Source organism: Pinus tabuliformis, chromosome 4_1 (assembly GCF_031772625.1).
Source record: "Pinus tabuliformis cultivar Carrire ecotype Pingquan chromosome 4_1, CPIR1, whole genome shotgun sequence".
Lineage (NCBI taxonomy): Eukaryota > Viridiplantae > Streptophyta > Pinopsida > Pinales > Pinaceae > Pinus > Pinus tabuliformis.
This window is the reverse complement of record NC_142303.1, coordinates 930763749-930774549: the sequence shown is the minus strand read 5'-3', so window position 1 is coordinate 930774549 and position 10801 is coordinate 930763749.

The window sequence follows — 10801 nt, the reverse complement described above, 5'->3', positions numbered from 1 at the left end:
AGGGAAAATCGTCACAGTAGACCAGCTGTCCTTTTTCACTTCCTCTTCTGAAGGGAATGTGCCATTCGTAGAGCATACCTCCAAATCGCTAGTGAGTGTGGGTGCTGGATTATTTAAAGATCCCTCCCTAATGGGAGTCTTTCCCCTCCCACCTCCAAATCTCGCCTCCGTTAACATGATCGCAGTGCGTTCCGATCCATGGGTTCTCCCTCCCTTGAATCAGGAAGACTCTTGGGGCGAGATGATGCCGTTGAGTCCCGCCGAGCTCAACTACATCGAGATAGTCGCTGCATCGGCTCCACCTCCTGAACCTGCTTTTCCAAGCAGCGTTCCCAATTCATATGACCGCTTCCCTTGGATGGGAGGAGAGGCCACTTCGGATCCCCTGAAGGAATCATTTCCCTCCGACGAGGCTATCATTGAGACTATGTCTCCCGAGGAGCTCCCTTGGTCAGATTACCACCATCGCTCTTCGTTTCTCCCTCCTCATTCAGAAATGGCCACATGTCTCGAGCGGTTTGCCTCATGTGTCCCATCTATCCCTCTCCAAACGCCTGTTCAGTTGTATCAAGTGTCTTCGGAAGGAAACATGGGTAACATTACGCAAACTCTGGCTATCGACATCTCTGTCAAAACAGGGGTTGTCGAAAATATTTATATTGGAGTCACATGCACTCCTGAGGAAATTCAACTTTACACTGACTTATTTCGTGAATTCCGTGACGTTTTCGCATGGTCTTACGAGGAAATGCCCGGCATTGACCCCAGTATCGTGGAGCACGAAATCCCTACTTATCCCGGCGCTAAGCCTGTTCGTCAGCGTTTACGCCCAGTGCACCCTCGAAAGGCTGCAGCCATCAAGGCCGAAGTTGAAAAACTCCTTCAAGCTGGTTTCATCTATGCCATTCCTCTCACGGAATGGGTATCGAATATAGTCCCTGTGAATAAAAAACAGGGTACTATTCGGGTTTGTGTTGATTATCGCGACATCAATCGCGCCTGTCCAAAAGATAACTTTCCTACGCCTTTTATTGATCAGCTTATCGACGATTGCGCAGGAAGCGAAATTTATTCATTTATGGACGGCTTCTCTGGTTACAACCAGATCAACATAGCCCCCGCAGACCAGCACAAGACTGCTTTCATTTGTCCTTGGGGCACCTTCGCTTACAAGAAGCTACCTTTCGGTCTCAAAAATGCCGGTGCCACTTTCCAGCGTGCGATGTCGTATGCTTTTCATGATATCCGACACATCGTACAGCCTTACCTGGATGACCTACCAGCTCATTCAGCTAAACGTCAAGACCATCCATCTCATTTACGCGAAATCTTTCTCCGCTGTCGACACTACCGTATTCGACTCAATCCGCATAAGTGTGTCTTCTGCGTAGAATCTGGCCGACTGCTCGGGTTTATCGTCTCCCGGGAAGGTATCCGTTTGGATCCCCTTAAAGTCGAGGCCATTTTGAATCTTCCTCCCCCTGCCTCCCTACAACAGTTACAGAGCTTGCAGGGGAAAGCCAATTTTCTCAGACGATTCATCCCAAATTATGCCGAGGTGGCTAAGGGTTTCACGCGATTATTGAAGCGAGACACGCCCTTTCGCTGGGACGCTATCGCTCAGTAATCTTTTGAGTGTCTTAAAGACCTTCTGGTCTCAGCTCCGCTCCTAAGACCTCCAAATTACCACCGTGACTACACCCTTTATTTGGCCGCCGCCGATACCACCATCGGCATGGTTTTAGTGCAAGACGACGATGATGGCACCGAGCATGTTGTATATTATCTTAGCCGCAACCTTCTGGATACAGAAACTCGCTATGCATACGTCGAGAAGTTGGCATTGGCAGCTGTCTGTGCCGTCCAACGTTTCCGTCATTACATCCTGTTGCGCACGACGACCGTGATCTCTGATTGCAACCCCATGACCTATATTTTGTCACGTCAGTTGCTGGGGGGCAAATACTCAAAGTGGATCGTAATCCTCCAAGAGTTCGACTTGGAATTCACTGCAGCCAAGTCTAAGAAATCACTGGTCTTCGCCGAACTGCTCTGCTCCTTACCATCTCAGTCTACACCATCTCGTTCAGAGGAACATATTCCGGATGAAACACTATTTCTCATCAGCACTCTCGACCCGTGGTACGGGGACATTATCGTATATTTACAAATGTCCTCGTTTCGTCCCAACACATCGAAAGATGCTCGACGACGAATTCATCACCAAGCTCAACCATACCGCATTTTGGGCGATACCCTGTACCGCCTCGGCGTCGATTCTGTTCTTCGCCGATGCTTAACCCTTGAGGAGGCTGAGCGAGTCTTGAATGACTGCCACTCCGGCGCTTGTGGCGGCCATATGTCCGGATATACTACCGCTCAGAAGATCCTCCGCGCTGGTTATTTCTGGCCTTCTATCTTCAAGGATTGCATCCTTGCTGTACGTGCATGTCACGAATGCCAGGTTTACCACCGGAAGATGCGTGCACCTGTTGCACCACTGCACCCTGTCGTAACCGTAGGTCTATTTGCAAAATGGGGCATCGATTATACGTCCTGTAACCCTCGTTCGGCCGGGGGGCATGGGTACATTATCGTTGCTGTGGACTATTTCACCAAGTGGGCCGAAGCGATGCCTACATTAAACGAAGACGGTTACACCGCGGCGCAGTTTTTATTCAATCATGTTATCACTCGTTTCGGAGTCCCTCAGGCTATTGTTACAGATCATGGAAAGCATTTCCGAAATCATATGATGACGGAGCTAACAACCCAACTAGGCTTGCGCCAAGATAGTTCGACACCGTACTATCCGCAATCCAACGGTCAAGTCGAGGCCGTGAACAAAGTTTTGATCACCATGCTTCAACGCACCGTCAATACGCACAAGTCTAATTGGCACCTTATGCTTTTCCCAGCCTTGTGGGCCTACCGGACTTCTGTAAAGGATGCCACCGGTTTTACCCCGTTTCAGTTAGTTTACGGACTGGAGGCTACCCTTCCCTTCGAATGCGAGATTCCTTCATTAAAATTAGCTGTCGAGTTGCTTCCCAACACCACTCCGGTGGAGGAACGGCTTCTTTACCTAGAACGGTTAGACGAGACTCGTCGTTTGGCTTCTCTGGCTATCGAAGCACAGAAGAAGAGAGTCAAGGCTCACTTCGATCAGAATATTCATCCTCGTTCCTTTGTTGAGGGAGATTTAGTACTGCTCTACGATCAAGCTAAAGATAAGCTGGGGGCAGGAAAACTCGAATCCATGTGGTTAGGTCCCTACATCGTGAAAAGAGTTTTACAAAAGGGCGCATATGAGTTGATTGATTATGAAGGAAATCCTCTGGACAAGCCCCGCAACGGGCTGTATCTGAAGAAATATTATGCATAACTTCGCGCATTCACTTTGTATATACGTGTGTTTTGTGTGTTGTGCATGTTTTCGTTTTGCCTTGGTGTGAAAGCATGTTTGCCTCTTATTGTGTTTTCTTCTTCTTGTGCAGATGCCTAGTGCACCTTATGTTGGTTTCGCTGATGGCGCCTGCCGTAGTACTTGCAATTTGTCATCTGCGGCGTGGGTGATCTACGATCCTCACGGAGAATTGGTAGACCTTCAGGGTGTCTGCCTAGGTCGTACCACTAACAACGTTGCCGAATACAGCGCTGTAATTGAATTACTTGCCGAAGCGGTTGACCTCGGCATCCGAGAATTAGTAGTGAACCTGGACTCCCAGTTGGTCGTCCATCAACTTAACGGGCGATATTCCGTCAGAGACCAACGCATACTAAGGTTGTACCTATGTGTAAGATTGTTGGAACGGAATTTTGATTATATTACATATCAGCATATTCCGAGACGATTAAACACATTGACCGATGCATTGGCAAATCATGTGTTAGACAGACATTTGCGAAACAGATAACATCATACAAGAAGACATAGAAAGCATAATAGAGTAAAGCATATGTAAATAAATCATTTCAAGCATAGTTTGCATATGAGTGCTTTTAAGCTTGCATTAAAAAATATATAAAATTTATGGGTCATGTGTCGTGCAAATTCATACATGAGATCACAGTTGTACTGAACAATTGCGTAACATAAACAAAACATCATCACATGTAACAATGATCCATCCAAAAACCGGTATGTATATATATATATATCGTGTGGCGCACTAAGGCGCTCAAAAATAAGTGTATATATCCAAAAATCAGTATGTCTGAGTCATGAGTCTCAAAATAACAGTGGAAATAAAGCCTAGGTGACTATTCGGCTGGATGATGCTCTCTGTAGTACACAGCTGCTCATGCCACCCGCCTCAGAAGGCGGTGCACCCTGGGTTGCACCCCCACTGTATGGATCTGATGCTCTAAGGGGACCTCTTCGACCCCCTGGTAGTCAGGCACTCCCTCCAGTAACCCCTCAAGGTTGCGAGCTACAGTCTCTGACGTGTCAACCCCTGGAGGGACTAAGGCCAGGGCTCCAGCTCCCTGTCCCTCTCTCCGTGCCGTGGCAGCCAGGCCAATCGGTCTAGTGGGCCCCACATCTACAGACCATGACATTTATTAGGACATGTACATAAAAAATCCAAAAAAAACATTTACAATATTCAAAAGTCAAAGTGTTATACCTGCATCATCCCACTGTTCACCTGGGGGCAGTGCCAGATCAGGGTCATTGCGGAAATCCATGCCCGCATATGGCCAGTCCACCACAAAAATCTCCTGCTGATCCAGCCAGTCTCGGAAAAATGCTCCCCAGCTATGTGGCCGGCCACCACCTCCGCGTGGCATGATTCGAGCCCATCGTGAGGCCCTCGTCTCTCGAGGATCCCTGGGAGCATCCACGGCCATCGTCTGCAGCCGCATGGCTGGCACTCGCTCTAGAATGAGCGGGACTAAGATGGACCTATAGCCGAACTGTTTCGTCTCCCCACGACGACAGTTGCTCAGCTGCCTTTTCATGTTGTTGGACACTGCTGTGCACCAATCAAACACTGTAGGCTCAAGGCAATCAAGAGCTAGCATGAGGTGGGTCTTTGAAGCCTCGTGGTTGGCCATGCTTCCCGCTGCCCGGGTCACCATGAACAGGATGGTGCGAAGGACTATGTTTCCCACTGTGGGGATTGCTACTTTCCCGCTCCTCGTCTTCTCAGCCTCTGGGCATACTCGAGCCATGAGATCATCTAGAGGACCGCCGCCAGGTCGCTGTCCCTCTATGATGGGCCGCACACCCCGGCGTGACAACCCAGTCAAAAAGAAGATATCCATGTGGTCAAATTCGATATCCTGGCCCCGGATAGTGAATTTCATATCCACCGGGTTCCATGCCCTGATCAGTAGCTCGAGAAGATCATGCTGAGCTCTTAGGCGAGGTGTGAGGAAAAATTTCATAAAACCGCAAGCCCGCATGGCATTGCAGCAATCCACATTTGCCCAAGCAGCAATATCTTCGACATCGTGCACTCTTTCCTGCCATTGGAAAGCCATTACGTCGTGCAGGAACCATGAAAAGAAATTAGAAGTGCTGCCATTGGATTTTTTACGTTCAAATTAAAACCAAATAATTTTTCCGCGCCAGCGCGGCTGTTTTAAAAACAGACGCGCTGGCCATGACAGCCCTTTGTTAATTTTCGAGGTCAGCGCGGAAGAACACGGGTTTTCCGCGCTGACCCGAAGTTGGCCACGTTTTGTCCTAATTCGGCCAGGGCGGACCCGCGTGGGATATCTGCGCTGACCGAGAGCGCATCCATGCACCAAGAATTCGCCCGATTGGGCAGATTCGACCGCTAAAATTCTACCAAAAACGACCAAAATGCAGGGCAAGAGAGCGAGAACCTACCTGGAAGAAGCGGTTCGAGAAATGGTGTCCGTACGGGCTGGAAATCACTCCGTCAACTTTCTGGCTTCTCCACGTCCTTCGCATCCAGAAATGGTAAAATGGTAAAAATGAGTTTTCACCCTCTTCTATTTAGAGCAAAAACTCATAAAATTGCCATATTTTTGGGTTTTTTGCCATCTTTTGACATGAATTCGGCCCTAGCTTTGTCAAATACATGTTTTAATATGTTTCTTACTCATATCGAATGGATTTATGCGGATAGTGCTCTTGTGCAGGTTAGTATAAACGGTGGAAATCATCATGGTCCTGAAATCGCTTTGTCCCAAATATGTCGTCTTTAAGCTCTTTTCCGACATTAAACAAGAGAAGATAGCCGAGCCTCCTTTCAGCTCGTTAAAAGGAACGAGAGGCGGTCATTTTAAGCTCTTTTTCGGACCGTGTAACTTAAAAAGATTGCCGGGTGTTTGTCGTTTCGCACTCGTTATAGGCCCTAAAACGACGTGTTTTCGACCGCTTTTTTACTTTTTCGGGTCAAAAGCACTATTTACGAAAAGTACTCCTCGATCGTAATGGTCGGGCGGTTCTTTCGAGCATTGTTTTATACTTTTTCGGGCTCGAGAGACACAACTGTACGAAAAAGGACCCCCCTGGAGTCTTCTTTTCTGCTGTCTTTTCAGGCTCTCTAAACAAGAAAAGACGCCGAGTTTTTCCTTTGTCAGGCTCGTTAAACACTTGATGACATCGGGTATTGTCGAAATGACACTCTTCGAGCATATGCTATCCCCGTCAAGCTTGTCATCCAAAAATAACCGGGGTACCTGCCAGAAATGGTGGGGAAAATGGAACTGTAATCATAGTCGTGTCGGCAGTATGTCGCTCTTGAACATGGCACTCTTTTGCTTCGTGTCTGGGTGGGACCATCTCATCTTGTTTTCACTGGCCTCCGTGGGTTTGGGTTATCCTATTCAACCTCTCATCTGCCCATTGCCGTCATCACTATACCCTTTGCTCATTTGATGTCAAATACTGCCAAACCCGCCACAGTGCCGCCGATCTGTTCAAGAGAAGTTGACCTCTGTAATAACACAGCCTCATCTGCTATCTCACACAAATCATTTTTCCTCTGTCTCGCGTCGATGATGTGGGAAACATTATGGCCCACCTTCGATCAAGGTCACTTCCTGTCAACGTCAGCTCATTATCCGGGAAGGCGACTTAGAGACTCCCTTCAGGTGCCTTAGAGCCTGCATGCCTCAATGGCAGGTTCTTCGTGTTCAACGAGAGGTTTTCATCATTGGCCTCCGATCGAATGATTCCGTGGATGTTCGACACCAGCTCATTGATTCACATGCCGCGGATTGTACCTATAGTACCTTGAGGGCCATTGTCATTATTGGTGGTACCTCTCGCGTCTGTTAACAGTTTTCATCATTGACTGGTAATCAGACGATGTTCATGCATGTTCGACTTCAACTCATATATTCACATGCTTGAACTTGTACTTTGTTCGGATCGGGACGGAGCGCAAGACCCTGGATCCCTGTCTGTTGTGGGCCAGGTTGCGATTTTGTGGATGATCATTACATGACTCATTGATGGATGGCTGCGCCCATACCTGAGTCTTCATGGATGGCTGCGACCATACCTTGTCATTATCATGGTCTCTTTAGCTGGGTGGCTACGTCCATTCCACAGACCTTTTCGCATGTCTTTTGGATGGCTGCGCCCATGCCTAGACTGCATGTACTTGATTATCAGAGATATTTCGGTCCTTCCTAGTGGTGTTCCAGTTCGGCGTGTGTTGTAAAGCATTTCACCCCTCCCACTCTCTCGGTCTTCATGCTTTAGGGGGCATCTGTTACACAGTAATTTGTCACTGCCTTCTTGTCAGTCACCCTGCTGTGTCAATCACTAAGCTTCATGCCTTCCGAACTAGCCCAGAAACCCATTTTTCTAAAGTTTTATGCATCAGCGCGTCTGTTTGAAAAATACCCGCGATGACTGGCGCTCCATAGTGTTTCCAGTGCGCTGCCAGCTCGGAAGGACATCATTTTTCCGCGCTGGTCGCCAGCGCGCCTTTCCCATGTTCTTCCGCGCTGACATGACTGTTTCAGTTATATAGACGCGACGACATCACGTCAGTTTCCTCATTATCCGCGCTGATCCAGTTTGGGCGAATTTGTTCAAACAACCAGCCTTCTAGATAACTCCAGGCTTGGTTGTTAGCTTTGTGAATGTCGACTCCCTTCTATGGCATGACTGTTCGACCCTTTGCAACCGTTTCCCTCAGAGATAAGCTCATCCTTCCACCCTTTTAGGAGACTCCTTCTCCTATATAAACTTCCACCATTACCATGAGCAGCTAGTTAGACTTAGCTTGGAATAGCTTGGATTGTACAGAGCTTGTAGTGCTCAGATTGCTGCTATAGGTTTGGTGTGCTAGGTGTGGAAGTGATTGATTGCTTAGGGAAGGTTGTTTTGTGCTATTTGTGTGAGAGAGAGAGTTGTTTGTCTTGGGAGAATCATCCTCAAAGGTGAATGCTTGAGATACATGCTGACTGGCCCCTCCTGAGAAGGTTACCGACGTCAAAACATTTGGTTGTACTCTTCTCTATTCTGATTAATAATAGATGATTGCTATTATTGTTCCATTCTCATTTGTCTATGCAATGGTTAAATGTGAATTACATCTTTTCTGACTGATGTATGGTTGCTTTTACTAGATTTCACGCTTGTGTTTGTTTCCCCTTCGTGTGTGCAGGTATCTATTCGCGGAGATCGCGGAGGATTGTGACCAGCCGAAGCGGAGGAGCGAAGGCAACATCTCTTCGTCAAACGACAACGCAGGAATCCAAGTAGGTGCTCTTTACCTCTTGTTTAATTGTAATTAGGAACATGCGTAGCAGCATTGTGTGATTGTTGCTAGACCCCTGCTGGGCTAGTAGGGATCGCCTCTACCCGTAGAGGGGATTTACCTCTCCAACAAGGGTGATGTAGGAGCAACCCCATCATAACACAATCACTTTTTCTGGACCTAAGGGGGCTTTGAAATTTACTAAAGGGAGTGGGTTCTATTAATTTAAATATTTATTTTCCTAATTGTAATTAGGTTCTATAAGTTATAATTGAGATTTATTAATGTATGGATTTTGAGAATTTATAGAGATCTAGAAGGGGATCAAGAGATCATAGATATTTTCCTCATGATATTGTGGACATGAGGGATTTTAGGAGGTTGTTGTGGAAATATTTTAGGATCTGAACCAATTTTGGTTTAAGAATCCTTTGGTTTAATTTTGTAAGCATATTAGCATAGAAAGAGTGTATGTTGTTTGTGTATATGTAGAAGATAAAATTTTAATATAAGGTTATGGGGGTGAATTTAATCCCATTTCTGTAGTTGACGTGTTGAATTTTTCCTCTTTCATTTTTTATGAGAATCTAGTGATTATTCCTCTCTTGAAATTGAGTCTTCTTGTTTGTGGGAATTATTTTGATTGTTTATTAGAGAGCGTATAACATCACTTTTGTGGAGGAATATTTTATCTCCAACGCATAGGGTAGTTTTGTCACAGATAGAGTCATAAAAACTTCAAATTGCAGTGAAGTGATTAAGTCCTAAACCATGCTAGAAACTACTAAATTGGGATTTATAAACATTTATCATCACATAAACTTTAGCCCCGAACCGATGAATGAATTAAATAATTAAACCTTTTGGGTGCGGGACCTAGTCCAACATTCAACCCTTTTTAGTTGCAAGTTAGAAACTCTTCCCAAACTCGCGAACCCCAAATCAAGCCTAAATCACAGGTAGCACTGAACCATTGGCACTGTGGATTTTTGCGATTAAGAATTGTCATTGATTTGATTAGAGTTTGGGTTGGAGGAGCACGGGGGGTATTAAAACAAGGGTCCACATTTGCAAGAAATGATGTTGTTAAATATTCTCCAATAGATCTGGGCCATTGAGTTCAAAGCTACGAGATCCAAGTGTAAAGAAAGGTACGATTTTATGAGTTTGTGGGCCAAAACTACATGGGCTCCACTAGAGGTAAAAGAAAGTGGGTTACTTATGTTTTTGCGCTTTATGAAAAATTTGAAAATTACAATGGATTTATATTACAACTTTAGACCTTCATAAATGAAATCAAGCATAATATATTGGTTCATTTTGATCTAGACATAGCAGAGTATAACTTGAACTAGATTGTTAAATAAAAAGGGAAATTTTGTTACTCCACACTTTGGATTTCAAGCACGAAGTAAGTAATGTAGTGGATTAGGGTTTTGGCAGATTAATGATTGAGGTTTGTTGATGCCTTTGGCATCAGTGTGGTATTAGAGTAGAATAAAATTTCTCATTTAAATATGGCAGACATCAACAGTTCGATAGAAGATATCAACATGTTGTCATAATATCGAAGGGAAACATTGCAATAGACTTTGCAACAATACAAATTTGGTTGAAATCTGACAAGTAAAATGGTTTTATATGTTAAAAAAGAATTGATGTTTGTAGGTTAAGCTCTCGAAGAAGAAATTCAGAGTAGGTATGCTCTTGAAATAAAAAAAATATAAGGTGGGTGTGCTCTTGACAAAGTTTACTCTTTGAGGTCAAAGCACATAAGTTTATACCTTGGGAGGAAGGTAAGAAACAATAGATTATGCAATAGGATAATTGTAGACACATAATAGTTCAATAGGGAAGTACAAGCTTGGTTACAGTGGAATTATTATAGGTTGAAACTATACCAAGAGTGGAACAAAGAAGAATATTGAAAGACAAGCTCATGGAACAAATCTTGCAGGAAATGAAATTGATGATTGAATTTAATTCTGGTTAAGAAACATTTATGATTGCAAGTATCAACAAAGAAGGTATTGTGGTAGAGAATTACAACTAGACAGTCATGACAGAAGAACCAAGGAAAAGTGAAGTTCTCAAGTGAAGAAGAGTGT